Genomic DNA, 17,211 nt, shown 5'->3' with positions numbered 1-17,211 from the left:
CTGGCTTCAGCCCCCTTTCCAGGGGAGTGAATAGCCTGTCTTGCTAGTGTTCCAGGCACCACTGGAGTATGAAAAAAACTCCTGGAGCTAACTTGGTGTCTGCCCAAATGGCCACCAAGTTTTGTGCTTGTAACCCGGGGCCTTGGTGGTGGAGGCACCTGAGGGAATCTCTTGGTCTGCGGGTTACGAAGACTGTGGTAAAAGTGTAGTTTCTGGGCCAGAATGTACCGTTCCTCACAGTGCAGTCCCTCACAACTTCCCTTGGCTAGGGGAGGGACTTCCCTGACCCCTTGTGTTTCCCTGGTGAGGTGGTACCCCTCCCTGCTTCTGCTTGCCCTCCGTGGGTTACACCCACTGTCTAACCAGTCTCAATAAGATGAGCCGGGTACCTCAGTTGGAAATGCAGAAATCACCCACCTTCTGTGTTGATCTCACTGGGACCTGCAGACTGGAGCTGTCCCTAGTGGCCATCTTGCCCAGGTGACCGGAATTTAAGTAACTTTGAGGCTGACCTAGCCGTAAGCAGGAGATTCGGGTCTCAAATCCTCTTCTGACCTCCAGACCTGTGATTTTTTTTTTTACTTGCCTCATAGTAATAGTCATTTCATTGAGAATTAATTTCTTTTTTTTTATTACTCCTCAAACTTGCAAGAAGTTGCTAGTTGCATAGTTCCCCATTTGGCTGTATGCACCATGAGGGCAAGGACTATGCTGTCCTGGTCACAGTTACATCCTTTGTGCCTATGCAATGACCAGCAGAGTATGTGTTCAGTGAATGGGTGCTGAGTATATAAATAAGTTACTGAGCACAAACTATTATCTAAATGTAAATCTTAGTAATAATAATTCTTCTTTTATTTAGCAGGGCTAGGATTTTAAATGGCTTCCTGCTATTAAAAACTGAATAAATTGGCAATATGGCTATACTACATTATCTTAATGTAGAACTCAAGACTCTCCAAATACACTCTGTTTATCCTCACACACGCCTTGACAACAGGTATGGGTTAGTGGTGCTATCATTTCATCACTCACAAGAATAGGGAGATTCTTTATCTCACCCAAGACTGCACAGGCATTTTCAGGAGCAGCTGTTAATAGATTTTATGTTTCTTTATATTCAGTCCATTGCTGAAGATGCTAAATCCTACTAAAGCTATCAGGCACCAGAGCCTTATGCTGCTTCAAGGGTCTACAATACTCCCAAATTAATTCATGGAAATGGCTGCAGGATTGTGGAAAAACAGCTGGTTACTTCCCAGCAGAATTAGCTGTAACCAGTTTAGTCACTTGCTGAGAGAAGGCAGGATATCTTTTGCAAAAGTCAGCCACATTCCCCATAATATAATAGCAAGTAAATCTATTCCTGAGGAGCCGTGGGTGTCTGGTTGGTTTAGGAAGATTCAGGGACAGACAGAGAGCTGTAGTCTAAAGAATGTGAGAGATTTTAGAGCCAGACCTAGGTCTTTGATTTGGTGACTCTGCTACACATGGGGCAAATATTTTGAGAACAGTGAGAAGGATTTGTCAGTAAAGTTTAGCCAGAAATGTGATCAGGCAGGAAATCTTGAGCCATGCTCAGGCAGCTGCTGCTACATGGACAAAATCAGTTCAATTTTCCTGCCTGAGACTGGCAACAAACTATTGGTCTCCAACCCCATAGGCCCTGAAATGGCCTGTAAGCTGGAGGGGGAGGACAGCCTGCCCAAAAGTAGTCAAACCATGGCCTGTTTATTTATTAGTATACTTTTAAATTACATCTTTTTAAAGGATTACAGTCACACTAAAAATGTACAAGTATGGTAGAAGTGATTGTTTTCCTTAACCCTTTGAGAATAAGTTGCTAACCTGATTCCCTATTATCCCCAAAACTTTAGTGTTTATTTCCTACAAAGACATTCTTCCATATGCTTATATAGACTATATATAGTACATACAATACAATACAAGTCCCAGTTACTCAGGGGGCTGAGGCGGGAGGATCACTAGAGCCAGAGAGGTTGAGGCTGCAGTGAGCTGTGATTATGCCACTGCACTTCAGCCTGGGTGACAGAGTGAAATCCTGTGTCTTAAATTAAAAAAAAAAAGGAAAAAAGAAAATTAACCTTGATGAATCACTGTTATCAGATCCGATTCCAAGTTTTTCCAAGTGTTGCAATAATATTCTTTATAGCAAAAGGATCCAGTTCAAAATGCTGCATATATCACATCCTTGGCTAACTTCAATTTGAAATGGTTCCTCATCTTTCCTTGACTGTCATATCCTTGCCATTTTTGAAGATTATAGGCCGGTTATTTTGTAGAATGTCTCTCAATTCAGACCTATCTGCTGTTTCCTCACAATAGACTCGGGTTATACATCTTTGGAAAGAGTAACATAGAAGTGGTACTGTGTTCTTCTCAGTGCATCATGCCAGGTAGTGCAAAACTTCAATTTTTCTTATTATCGATGATGTCAGTTTTGGTTGCTTTATTTATTTATTTATTTTGGCATGGAGTTTTGCTCTTGTCACCCAGGCTGGAGCACAGTGGTGTGATCTTGACTCACTGCAACCTCCGCCTCCCAGGTTCAAGTGATTCTCTTGCCTCAGCCTCCTGAGTACCTGGGATTACAGGCATGCACCACCACACCCGGCTAATTTTTGTGTTTTTAGTAGAGACGGGGTTTCACCATGTTGGCCAGGCTGGTCTTGAACTCCTTACTTCAGGTGATCCACCCGCCTCAGCCTCCCAAAGTACTGGGATTACAGGCGTGAGCCACCACTCCCAGCCGAGAGTTGCTTTATTAAGATGATGTCTACTAGTCTTCTCCAGTTTCAAGTTACTTCTTTTTGTAATTAATGAATATTTTGTGTGAAAAATGTTTAAGCTATGTAACTATCCTATTCCTGAACAACTTTTAATTTATTTATTTATTGTTTTATACCTGTATGGGCTCATGGTTTCCTATTTTATTCAATGAATTATGATCTGTTACTGTCATTCTTCAATATTCACATTGTCTCCAGTTTGGCCATTGGAAGCCTCTTCAAGCTGGTGCTTGTGTGCTTTTGATATAGTGCTATCATTCTTTGAGTACTTTCTTGCCTTCTGAGGGAAAAAGTGTTATGGGCTCACCTTATACTTTCCCTGCCCAAGCTTTAAACTCAAGACATTTCTCTGAGGAGGCCTGGTTCCTTCAAGTAGAGCATGATGTTGAGAAGCCTGCATCTGGGCAGCAGGTGTGATTCTTGCTTTTCTGGTGTTTCACTTCCCAGGGCTTCTCAGTGGATATAGCTAAGAAATAAATATAGATATACACACTCGTTTATATATATATTTTTATATTTCTCTCTATATATTGCAAACTGATACTTCTTTTCTTTTCTTTTTTTTTTTTTTTTCTTTGAGACGGAGTCTTGCTCTGTCGCCCAGGCTGGAGTGCAGTGGCGCAATCTCGGCTCACTGCAAGCTCCGCCTCTCAGGTTCCCGCCATTCTCCTGCCTCAGCCTCCCGAGTAGCTGGGACTACAGGCTCCCGCCACCGCACCCGGCTAATCTTTTTTTCTATTTTTAGTAGAGACGGGGTTTCACCGTGGTCTCGATCTCCTGACCTTGTGATCTGCCCGCCTCGGCCTCCCAAAGTGCTGGGATTACAGGCATGAGCCACCACGCCCGGCCGCAAACTAATACTTCTAATTCCAATCCAGAACCACAGAGTTCATTCTAATTTTCTCATTTTTCATATTTGTTAATCCATTTTCTGATGGTAAGAAACCTGGCTCTCAATATCTTTAATATATTTAATTATGTGACCAGTGTTCCTGTATGAGACCAATCTCCTATCTTCGTTACTAGCCCCTCACCTGCAAATATGCCCTCCTCACTCTATATGCTAGTTCCAGTTTTCTACACCAGGCTTGAAAGAGGACTCTGAGCTACTGGCAGAAAGTGGACTGATTAAAACGACTCAGGTGCAAACATAAGCTACCTTTTGTCAAAAAGGAGAGATGACTCAGAGACCAGAATGCAGTGTTCAGAGGTTAGAGAGCTAAAGAGTCTGTATTCCCATTCCTTGAAACTTAATCAAGAAAATGTAATATTTGGTTGGCTGAATTTCAATATTGTGATGGACTAGTGACTCCTTTTTTTATCTCTCATCTCTCCCATTTTTGAACCAGGATGGCTATAACTATTATCCTATGTCTGTCTGAACATTGTATGTTGGGTGCCTTGTGGGTAGATAATTTGTCTCTTAAGTTTTACAGGTTCTTAAATGGAGAGAAATTGTGCCCCAGGAATTATACTTAATAGACTGTACCCAGGATCCCTGTCTGTATCTGAGCTATATGATTTAGATAATGAGATTTTGGATTTTGGGCTGATGAGATGAGATTCGATGAAGAGATTTTGCTGATGATATAATGGAATGAAGATGCTGGGATGGTGTATTAGTCAGCTAGGGCTGCCAAATCAAAGTACCACAAACTGGGTGACCTGGATGACAGAAATGATTTTTCTCACAATTCTAGATGCTAGAAGTCTGCAATCAAAGTATTGGCAGGGTTTTTTTTTTTTTTTTCCCCCCAAGGGCCCGTATCTTTGGCTTATAGATGCCTGTCTCTCTCTGTGTCTTCACAGTCTTCCTTTTGAATACATCTATGCCCAAATTTCTACTTTGTATAAGGACACCAGTCATGTTACATTAGGGCCTGTCCTAAGAATCTCAATTTAATTACGTCTCTTTTTTTTTTTTTCAAAAACAAACAAACATATATTTTGAGTCATTATGTGTTTAAATTTATTTATTTATTTGTTCATTTATTTGTTTTTGTTTTCCTGAGATGGAGTCTCACCCTGTTGTCCAGGCTGGAGTTCAGTGGCGTGATCTCGGCTCACTGCAATCTCCACCTCCTGGGTTCAAGCAATTCTTCTGTGTCAGCCTCCTGAGTAGCTGGGACTACAGGTGTGTGCCACCACACCCAGCTAGTTTTTTGTATTTTTGGTAGAGACAGAGTTTCACCGTTTTAGACAGGATGATTTTGATCTCCTGAACTTGTGATCTGCCCGCCTCAACCTCCCAAAGTGCTGGGATTACAGGGGTGAGCCACTGCACCCAACCTTTAATTACTTCTTTAAAGACTCTATTTCCAAATACAGTCACATACTGGGAGTTAGGATTTTCATATATGAATTTCGCGGGAATACAATTTAGCCCATAACAGATGGGGTGAATGTATTTTTCATGTGAAGGAACATGAATTACTGGAGGCCAGACATCAAATTGTGGTAGGTGGAATTCTGAGACGGTCCCCAAGATTCCTGTCCCCTGGTATATACACCCTCTATAGTCCCCTCCCCTTGAATGTGGGTAGAACCTGTGAATATGGTGGAATAGTCACTCACACTGTGATTATATTACATTATGTAAGATTACATCTTAGTAAGTTGGAGAGAGTGAGTTTCCCTGCTGGCTTTGAAGAAGTGACCAGATTGTGAGAAGGCCATATGACAGGGAATTGTGGGGGCCTCTAGGAGCTGACAGTGGCCCCTACTGACAGCCAGCAAGAGAGCAGGGACCTCTGTCCTACAAATGCAAGGAACTAACTCTGCCAACAATTATATGAGCTGAGAAGGAGAACTTGGAGCTCTAGAAAGAAATGGAGTCCAGACACTGATCACAGACTTGTGAAACCGAAACCCTGAGTAAAGGGCCCAGCTGAGCCATGTCTGGATACCTGACTCACAGGAACTGGGAGACGCCAAAAGTATTTGTTTTAAGGTGCTAAATTTGCAATAATTTGTTATACAGCAATAGGAAGCTAATATATTGTCCAAAGTTTCTAGCGCTTGTCTGCCGTAGGCTGCCATTCTCTGTCCTTGTGACACCTCCAAAATCTAACCAAATTTTAACTCCCTACCAATCAACAAACAAGCATACAAACCAAAAAAAGAGTTTTTGCAATAAGCATTGAATCTAATAAGCTCACGTTCGCTTCTTGGACATCTCTAGGGTTGGGTTTCATGGAAGGAGCCAGCAGCTGGTGCCAGTTTGTCATCCTGTCTCCATGGTCACCAGATTTGCATTTGAAGAAGTTCACTCTTGATTCTATGTGGGGACTGATTTGGCGAGACTAGCTGCAGGCCGATCATTTAGGAGGTTACTGTAGAAGATCAGGAGGGAGATGATAGTGACATTACTAGGTGATGCCAAAGAACCTGGAGAGAAGTGAATGGACTTGAGGAAAGCTAACAGAAGTCACCCTCAGGCTCAGTGCCCAGAGATATCCATTGTTAATGTTAATATTAACTGGCTTAATATTTTCATGTATTTTCTTTGTTTTCCTTTAGCATATACATATATATGTAACAGTATATTTTCACAGTGTTGGGATAACATTGCATCTATAATTTGGTAAACCGACCTTTTATATTGTTATGACCAATTATCTGAAGCATTAAATATCACTTAAAATATTATTTTCAGTAAGCCATTGCTTTTGTTTCTTTTATTCCCTGGAGTCACACTAAAATATATTGGTGGAAGATTCCTAGGAGAACTTAGGAGAACAAAATGGAGTGAATGATGCTGAGAACTAGGTGGAGTAGACACCTGGAGATGCCACTGATTCCCTTACTATGAGAGAGAGGAGGAGTGGACACCACCTATGCTGAACTAATAGTTGAGAAGTGTGATTTGGGGAGCAGGATCTGGTATCATTGATCAACCCTTGAAATAGGACACACCCCCTTTTGCATCTGTCATAACTCGCTGTTCCCAGCTACCAGGCGCTGGCTATAAACTATAGCTTTTCTTGCCTGTTAACAAGTTTTTCATAGTGTAACTACTGACTGGATGCTCAGAATGATCTGATTTGGAAGGTAAATATTCAAATGACTTTTTGTAAGTGAAGCAAGTACAAATTGGGTATTAGGAGAGAGGGTAGTTATTAAACAAATTTTTAAATGATTGATTTAAGACACTTTACAACCACAGATTCAGCCATCCCTTGAGAGTCTACACTCTCCATTCAGGCCATGCAAACTTCTCTGCAATCCTCTTCGCAGAACTTGCTGTGTGCTTCCCAGGAGTCCTTACACAGATTATATAACACACACAAACACATACACACATGAAAACACGCACCTCTCGCCTCTCCCCATGTCCCCTCTCTCATGAGTGCAGGGCAAGCAAAGCAAGTGGTCAAGTTAGTGGAGACTTATCTTAGGTCTCCTCTAACAATTCTCCCTGTTCACTTTGCATTCCCTAAACCCTTATCGCCACCCTTCACCTTCCTCTACCAGGGACAAAGCTGGGGTTTCTTTTGTGCACACACACTCTGAAAGTTGTCAAGTAATTTGAGCCAAGGTGTTCGCTGATAACAAAGGTGCTGTGGCTGATAGGAAAAGTGTTAGCTGATATGCTTAACACCCACAGAAATACTTGCATTTTTACTAGGGGCCTTTTGAGAAGAGAGAAGCTCTTTGGGCCTCAAAGAAAGTGGTAGCATGCTGGGATGGCTCTGGGGGACTGAAATGTGGGGCAGAGCTCCCTGGCATCATCTCAGACTGTGCTAGTCTTGGTAGAATTCTCCATCCATCTGCATCATCCCTTTCAGATAAATGCTTAACTGCTGCTAGATGAGTGGTCAGAGCTCCCACAGGCTCACCTGGCCTGGGCACCTAACCAGCCCCCTCAAGCCCTTCCTTCTTGGTCTCCCCAGGAGATGGTGAAAAGAATGGCGAGGGTGGGAGGGGAAAGGACGGTGTGCTTGTTTCACCCAAAATTGGGAGGCCGAGGCAGGTGGATCACAAGGTCAGGAGATCAAGACCATCCTGGCTAACACAGTGAAACCCCATCTCTACTAAAAATACAAAAAATTAGCCGGGTATGGTGGCAGGCGCCTGTAGTACCAGCTACGTGGGAGGCTGAAGCAGGAGAGTGGTGTGAACCCAGGAGGTGGAGCTTGCAGTGAGCGGAGATCACACCACTGCACTCCAGCCTGGGCAACAGAGCAAGACTCCATCTAAAAAAAAAAAAAAGAAATTTATTTCCTTTTTTCTCTTTTTTTGGCCATATAGGTATATAAGAAACAATTTTCTATAGAGACTGATTTGAAAGAAGGCACTAAAACAAGTTGAACTACTAAACTCCACTTATTGCACTGTTGAATATTAATCTCCAAACTGGTAAACAATTACAGTAAATACATTGAGTATCATAAAATAAAAATTGATCTTGTACTTTTTTGTGTCTTCCTATCTTTTAAAACATCTTCCTTTCCTGTGTTTGGTATGTTGTCTACATTTGATATTTTTCCTATGTTTGGTATTATTATTTCTAATCCTTTCTCTTATGTTTTAGATTACCGTTTCCATGTTTGGAATTATTATTATCTATGTATGGTATTACTATTTCCCATGTTTTCATAATAATTCATCATTTAACATTGTTTTGGTATAAACATGATAATTGATAATGGCATGAGGAAGAGGATTGGCTTTGTTCAGTGTCGCAGCCCCCAAGACAGTTCCTGGACTATAGTAGACACCAATGAACATTTATTGAATAAATATATATATATGAATAATCAGAGATGACTTTTGGAGAGTTAGAAATTATATTCTAACCTGTCACAAATATTGGAACTCTATCTAAGTTCCAAAATTTTTAAAAAATTTACTGATTCAGGAAATCCATTGATTTAGAACATAGGATTGGGAGTCAGATCAACCTGAATGCAAATTTGCCCTGATCTTGGGTAAGTTACTCAATCTCTGTTGGCCTCAGTTTCCTCATCGGTGGAACGAATGCTAGTTGTGACTTGACATGGTAATGTGATGACTGCAGGAGATGGTACACAGGTAAGGTCAGGTGGTTAGCTTCAGCCCACCCCTAGTAATTCTGCTTTTAATGTTTGGAGACCACAGTGGTATTTTGATGGTGGAACTGCCTGATACAGACTTTCCTTTGGTGTACTGGGAGCAAAATGAGCACACTCTTCAGTGAGTTATGATTTTCTTTCTGAAAAGTTTAAAATTTACTTTACGTTTTCAATAGAAAACACATTATTGTTCAAAAAATTAAGCACTTTATAAATATTAGCAATTTTATTACAGACATAATCATGTTTTTCCCCCTCAGAATAACTCTAGTATTATTCCTGTCTTTCACTTGTGGAAATTAAGTTTCGAGAGATTAAACAGCTTGTTCATGGTCTCTTATTAGTAGGGAGAAGAGCTACGGCTGGAGGCTAGGTCTGTTGGACTCCAGAAACCGTGCCTTAGATACGCTGTGCTGCTGCTGTGTGGTAGGGAGAACACATTTATTTGTCTATTTTAGTGACAAATTTACCACCTCCCTTGGTGAGACGAAGAGAAAGAATTCTTTCAGCCTGTTCACTGAATCCTTTTCCATTCTGAGTGCTAGAGAACAGGCTCTGCCACTTACCAGCTGTGTGACTGTACATAAATTATATACCCTCTCTGAACTTCAGCTCCCCACTCTATAAAGTGGAAATACGAACTCCTACCTTACTCTCTATGTTGTTATACATGAAAGCACCTTATAAAGTGCTATCCGCACCTGAGGTGTCATTGCTGTTAGTGAGTCCTCAGCTGGCTTTCTCTCTTTCACATGTCTTTTTTTTTTTTTTTTTTTTTCAAACTTTTATTTTAGGTTCAGGGTTATGTGTCTTTGTTATAGATTACAGACTTCCTTGCAAGGCTCTTCTTTATATATTTTTAATGGCCTGGTTTCCGTTTCCACTTTACCCGCAATGTGCTCCTCTCTTGGGCTGTCTTTCTATTGACTCCACTGATTAGTCAGGGAACCAAAGTTTTTCAAGCGCCTGGTGTTTTGTTCTCTTTCACAATTGTCCCTCCTCCTCCCCAGCTTTCCGTCAGGCCTGTTTATGGAGTCTTCAGGCTTCTAGTGTGTTACTACATTTTACAATTCTAACTTCTAGTGTTTTCCTACTTAATACTTCCTGTTCTGTTCCAATCCTGTTTTTCCCAGGCAGGACAGCTGGGAAATGGAGGGGAACAGTCACTTTTGACCTTGGAAGGTGGTGTGCTGGAATAGGTGGTATCAATAGTGTCAGAACAGCCCTTATGCTGTGGGCTTCGATCCTGCTTCTAAACGGGTGTCAGTATTCTAAATCTGCTTTTGGAATGGGAAACATGGAAACATTCATTATTGTTCTAATATTGAAGAAGCTATTGAGCCACTGCTCTATATTCACTGGGGAGTGACTATGTGTCAGGTGCTAGGTTAGGCACTGTGGGGCCATCAAAAAAAATGAGACACAGTCCCTGACCAGTAGGGCTACTGGGGACAAAAGACTCATAGACCACCGACATAGGAGTGAAAGCTAAGTGGGGGCCGGGGGCGTGTTATCCCCAGTAGGGCTCCTTTCCACCCTCCCACAGGCTTCAATGTCAGCTGCATGTTCCCATCTGCGCCAACCCAGGCTTCTGGAGACCTTGTGAAAATAAAAATGAATTCCTCCTTTTTCTCCTCAATGAAAAAAAAAAAAAAAAAAATGCCAGCATCACAACAATACTTCAAGGGATCTAATGTAACCTCAAATGCCAAGTGAGCTATGCTAATAGTGACATCCAGGGTGAGCTAGATGTACCAGTGCCTGGTCATAGGTGTAAATTCCACCCTAGAGAGGCCCTTTGCACACTCAGGCCTTACATCTGCCTGCCTCAGTTATGCTTATGTCAGGCTCACGACTATACCAAATGTCATGTTGCAGTCTGAAGGGAGTGGGTGGATGAGCAGAAAGAACACTTGGGGGGCTGTAGGCAGGTGAAAGATGATTTTATTCAGCATCAACTCTCATCAACAACTTTCTCACACTGTCCACCCTGTCTCAGCTGGTTAGTTCAGTGGTACCCACACACAACTGTGTGGCCGGCTCTCCCTTGCCTTCAGGGTCAGCAGCTTAACTCTTTCCCTATCTGGACATGAGTGAGCCAAGCTGTATCCTGGCTCCCCTCTGTCCATCTGCAAAGACGGACAACTTTGGTTCTCTCTCTTTCTCTGGGCATCAGTGTGCCTCTACAGTGTTGGCAAAGCAATTATACTTTTTATAGACAATAGTGGCTTAGAGCCAAGTGATGAGCCTTCCCTATGTTATGGCTATGGTGGTGAGCTTCTCTATGTTATGTCTACATGGCTATGACAACAAGTGGAGTTATACACCTGCGCTCTAAACTTGCTGAGTCACTCTGAATGTTTACCTCGGCCTATCCTTGACCAAAGCAAGTCAGGTTCCTCACAGCTCAGTTCAGGGAGCGTGCCCACCTTGCACTCCTGCACCCTGTTCCCAGGACACCTTGGAGGGTCAAGCTGGATGAGGAAATCAGTTGCTGTTTGAGGCCCTGGAGGGAGAAGGGAAAAAGACTTTTCCCATTTGATTTCTCCTAAGCTCTGGCCCAAGTGCTGCACTTATAATATTATCTCCACCAACCACACCTGGGTTGGCCCTGGACCGAGCCAGAAGTCTTTCTTTACAGAAGCTATGTGATATGGGGAACAAGTTGCCTATTTCTTGAGAAAGTCAAGGTCACTGTATTAGTTTGCTAGGGCTGCCATAATAAAAAGTGCCACAAAGTGGGTAACTTAAGCAACAGAAATTTTTTGTCACAGTTCTGGAGGCCAGAAGCCCAAGATAAAGGTGTTCCTTCTGTGGGCTGTGAGGGAGAATCTGTTCCATGCCTCTCTTCTAGCTTCTGGATGTCTTCTCAATATCGCATTTCAAATGCAGTATCTGGGCTGGGCGCCGTGGCTCATGCCTGTAATCCCAGCACTTTGGGAGGCTGAGGCAGGTGGATCACTTGAGTTCAGGAGTTCGGGACCAACCTGACCAACATGGTGAATCCCTCTCTCTACTAAAAAACTACAGAAATTAGCTCGGTGTTTTGGCGGGTGCCTGTAATCCCAGCTACTTGAGAGGCTGAGGCAGGAAAATTGCTTGAACCTGGGAGATGGAGGTTGCAGTGAACCAAAATCATGCCACTGCCCTCCAGCCTGGGCAACAGAGCAAGACTCTATCTCAAAAAAAAAAAAAAAAAAAAAAAAAGAACAATTTCAATATTTGGTATTCCTTGGCTTGTAAGCATATCATCTTGATCTCTGCCTTCAGGTTCACATGGCATTCTCCCCATGTCTCTGTCTTAGTGTCCCTTTTTCCCCTTTTTATAAGGATACAGTCATATTGGATTAGGGCCCAACCTACTGGCCTCATGTTGACTTGATCAACAGCAGACACCCCATTTCCAAATAAGGTCCCATTCATAGATACTGGAGGTTAGGACTTCAACATCTTTTTGGGGATAAAATTTGACCATGACAGCTACCTACCTAAGATCTCTCAGCTTCTCCTCAGAATTCCTTGGTACTTTCACCTTACTCCTTCTTTGTTCCAGAAAAGTCTCTCTTTTCTTTGACCAGGCTAACTCCTTCCTAGGCCTTCTAATTCCATCCCTTCCAACTTCCTCCTGGGTCCTTCTGTGCCAGTTAGCCTTTCTTAGGCTTCTCTTCAGGATCTTCCCAGACTTACACATTTGCTTAGGTCTTCTTTCTGTTCCCCTGTGTCCTGCCATTGCTGCCTTCTGTTCTCTTGTTCTTTTTCATTCCATTGCCCACTGCGTCCACTTCCCCACCACTCATGTGTTCTCTGCACACTAGCTGTCAAAACAGCCCTTACACATGCAGTAAAGCATGGTGGCCAAGAGTGCAGTCTTTGGGAATCAGAATACCTGGCTTCATATCCTCGTTTACCTAATCTCTCTAACCTAGTTCTGTTCATCTCTAAGCATGGGTAGTAACAGTACTATAGTTTGGATGTGGTTTGTCCCTGCCCAAACTCGTGTTGGAATTTGATTCCCAATGTGGCAGTGTTGGGAGGTGGGATCTATTGGGAGGTTTGGGTCATAGGGGCAGCTCTCTCATAAATAGATTAATGCCCTCTGTGGGGGTGAGTCAGTTCTTCCTCTTGTGGGGATGGATTAGTTCTGGTGAGAGTGGGCTTTTAGAGTCTGGCTTCCTCAGTTTCTCTCTCTTGCTTCCTCTCTTGCCATGTGACCTCTTTGCACATGTCTGCTCCCCTTCCACTTACAGTCATGAGTGGAAGCAGCCTGAGGCCCTCAACAGATGCAGCTGCCTAATCTCGGACCTCCCAGCTCACAGAATTGTGAGCCAAATAAGCCTCTTTTCTTTATATCCAGTCTCAGATATTCTGTTCTAGCAATGCAAAACAGATAAAGACAAACAGCATTTAATTTACAGGGCTTTTTAAAAAAATTTTATATATATATATATTAGCCTAATTATCTTAGCCTAAGTCCTTGTCTCAGCTATGTGTTAGAATTACAATTTTTTTTCCATTCAGGTTCCATTTATTTTTGACATTTTTTAATAACCATCCTTGCGGCGGTAACTCCTGCATCACTCTAGAACTTCAGGTTCTATTTCTGACTGTAGGACACAGGTCCCTGAAGGCCTCATTGATGCCAAGTCAGCATTTTCACCCAGTACTGCCCCCTGCTTAGTCACCTTTGTTTTTCTACTCACATTGAGCATGTGCCTGAAACACACTCGTTCTGTGCTTCCTTTAAGATGCACCTGACTGGGCCTGGCTGCTCATGCCTGTAAACCTGGCACTGTGGAAGGCAGAGGCGGGGTCAGGAGTTCGAGACCAGCCTCGCCGACATTGTGAAACCCTGTCTCTGCTAAAAATACAAAAATTAGTTGGGCATGGTGGCACATGCCCATAACACCAGCTACTCGGGAGGCTGAAGCAGGAGAATCACTTGAACCTTGGAGGCATAGGTTGCAGTGAGCTGAGATTGTGCCACTGCACTTCAGTCTGAGTGACAGAGTGAGACTCTGTCTCAAAAAGAAAAAAAGAAAAAAAATGTACCTATGTCCTAGAGTTTAGTGCCCAAGTGTCTGGGACACAGCTTATCCACCCCACTAACCAGGCCTTCCCTAGGAGCAAAGACGGAGCTCCAGTTTCTCAGATGGCCATGAGCCACAGGTAGGGCAGGGGGCAGGGCCAAAGAAGATCCTCTTGGGCTGCCTTACTTCCCTGAGTGTACCCATCAGCTCAGCCCGAATTGGGGCGATGATCTCCCAATTGACATGACACCTGTTGTCAAGACTCTCCAGAGGGGCAGGATCTGTCTCCAGTCTTAACTTGCTCAGCCCGCCTATGTGACGCAATAGGACTTTCAGAGCATTCACGGAGGTCTCATTTCCGTGAAAGTAGAAGGTGGTGAGCTGGGAGCAGCGGCTCAGGGCAGGCAGGATGACCCGGTGTTGGGAGTCCTGGATCCGACAGTCCTCTAAGAGGAGGGTCTCGAGAGTAGCAGCAGCTTTCTCTAGCAGAGCTCCAAGGGGCTCAAGATTGGTGGTCCACACTTGCATATGAATCAGATGCAGCTGCTTTAGTTGACTGAGGCTTGGGTACTGACACTGCATGTCCCGGTCAGCTAGGTAAGCATGACAGAATGTAAAGGCCTCCAAGGGGTTCTTGAGGCACCTGGGCAGGTGCTCCAGGTGCTCTTTAATATTATTGACCTTTCTTATATAAAGTGTCTGGGGGCTCCAGGCAGACGAATGGAGAGTCCAAGTCAGGAATGAACTGCTGTTGGCCGCGCATGTATAACTCACACCCATAACCGAAGGCTAAAAAGAGTTTGTGAAGATTGCTCATCTGGCTCAGGTAAGGGGCAAACTTTCCTGTTCTATTCAGTGAGCACTTTTTCCAGACTTCCAACTCATGGATACTGCTGTCTGGGTATACCTTTCCCAATAAATTTCTGAAATTTGAAATGGGCATTGAGTAATTCTGTACCTTCCTACAACACAGGTGTACTAAACCTCTTCTGTAGTGGATCCACCCACAGGGTAGCGTAGACATTCATCCAGGGTATTTTCCTTTACGTAGAGGTCTATGAACACCTTCAAGGGCTGGTGCTCTCCTGTCCTTGGACAGTCCTGCACTGTCTGCCTCTTACTCATGGCCTCTGGGGAGACGGACAGGGCCCTGGCTCCAGACCATATGGTCCAGAAATTCTCATGAACATCCCGCAAATCCAGCACTTGAAGTTTCCACCTCCTGGGGCGAACCTTCTAGCCAGCGTATCAAGTCCCTTCAGCACAGCTCACAAGGTCTCCAGATGAGGTGTCTTCATCAGGGACCCCAGAGGGTGGCGGGGGAAGGGCCAGGCCAGTGCCATGGCCTTTAGACTCTCACAGCGTCTCCTGCTGACGGCCTCTGTGAACAGCAGGCAGAAGACCTCCTTGGGCAGCTCCTCCAGGGTGAAGATGGCCAAGAACTGGTTCCTCAGCAGGCTCTGCCCCACCAGCTCCAGGAGTGTGGGTGGGGCCTGGAGGCTCATTCTGATAAATGATCAGAGGAGCAGCCTTCCAAACAAGAGGTGGGCCTTTCACTTTGAAACTGCCATCCACAAATCCAATAGCTTTTTGTCAGTGAGGGAACTGTTTATTGGGAACCATGGAATCTGGCAGCTCCTCACCCAGTTCTAGAGTCAGTTTTAGGGAAAAAGAGGATCCGTGCCTGTGAGTCTCTCCTTCTGGCATTCCCCAGGCGGCATGATCCTATATAAACCATTGCCATTTAAGTATGGAACTCTGGGAACTGCCATTCTCATTAACATGTTTATCTGACACCATCCCAGACAGTATAGGTATTTCAGGTGTCAGGATCATCTTATGTCCTTCATTGATAGAGGTAGTTTCAGTTAACATTCCAAAACCAGGCAGTAAATGCCCCTCAACTAGAAACTCTCTCGTCATGGCCGGGCACAGCGGCTCATGCCTTGAATCCCAGCACTTTGGGAGGTCGAAGAGGGTGGATCACTTGAGGTCAGGAGTTTGAGACCAGCCTGGCCAGCATGGCGAAACCCTGTCTCTACAAAAAATACAAAAATTAGCCAGACATGGTGTTGCTTGCCTGTAATCCCAGCTGCTTGGGAGGCTGAGGCAGGAGAATCGCCTGAACCTGGGAGGCAGAGGTTGCAGTGAGCCGAGACCACACCACTGTACTCCAGCCTGAGCAACAGAGTGAGACTCCATCTCAAAAAAAAAAAGAAAGAAACTCTCTCATCCAAAGTCCCTGTGAGACCACCTTTTCATAATTACAACATTAAGAGAAACCTGACGTAGTTGACTCTTCTTGCTTCTGATCTCCAAGCTATCTTTGATCATTCCTGGGCATAAGCCAAGGTAGCACTGGGGGGAATTTAGTTAACAGTTTAACTTGACAGCAAGGATGGTGACAGCCCCTCCCTTAAACTACCCCACTCCTTGCTCAGGGACTGAACACTCAGCATTACAATTTTTTTGTGTGATTTTTACTACTCCTATTACTATGAAGCTAGTCATTATGTCTATATATTCAGTCACAAATCATTTACTATCTGTATTTTAACTACTGGCTAGACATTTTCTCTACATATTCTACTGACATTTCAATATATCCCAAAACTAAGACCTCCCCTCCCTCTACACTTCTGAGCTTTTTTCTGATTTTTAAATTTGTGTTAATGGCACCATTACACTTCTATCAGCTCTGGACACACACCTTGGAATCAAGACTTCCTTTCCTGTATCAACTACATCCAATCAATAACTAAGTTCTGTAAGTTTCATCAATGAAACATTTAAAAATATATGTATCTGGGTTGGCCACAATGGCTCATCTTGTACTCCTAGCACTTTGGGAGGCTGAGATGGGAGAATTGCTTGAGCTCATGAATCCAAGATTGTGGAGCTATGATCATGCCACTGTGCTCCAGCCTGAGCAATAGAGCAATATATATATATATATATACACACACACACACGCGTGCTTAGTTTAGGTTATTACTCCCCCTAGTCTATTCTAGTAGCCTTCTAATGGGATTCCTTTACTTCAATCCTTGTCATGATGTTTACTTCTGTATATTGCTGCCAGATTCTTCTTCTTAAAATGCTACTTGGTCATAGAACTTCCCTGCAGAAAAGTTTTCCATGGTTCCTGTTTACCTACAAGGTAAAATCCAAACTCTGACATTCAAATGCCTTTATGACATGGCTTCTCTTCCTTCTAGCCTCATCTCCGTATACCTTTGACTACACAGAAGCATCAGTCATATTGAAAACATGCCCAGTACTTTTTTATTTGTGGGTCTTGGTTTAAGGTATTTCCTTCTT

At 43.6% G+C, this 17,211-nt stretch overlaps 1 pseudogene; it reads right to left on the bottom strand.

The window, feature by feature from the left end:
* Positions 1 to 13,856: 13,856 nt before the first annotated feature.
* Positions 13,857 to 15,912, bottom strand: LOC101018017 (annotated as a pseudogene).
* Between the last annotated feature and the right edge of the window lie 1,299 nt (positions 15,913 to 17,211).

Source organism: Papio anubis, chromosome 1 (assembly GCF_008728515.1).
Source record: "Papio anubis isolate 15944 chromosome 1, Panubis1.0, whole genome shotgun sequence".
NCBI classification, from domain to species: domain Eukaryota; kingdom Metazoa; phylum Chordata; class Mammalia; order Primates; family Cercopithecidae; genus Papio; species Papio anubis.
This window is presented reverse-complemented; position numbering and strand designations above follow the sequence as displayed.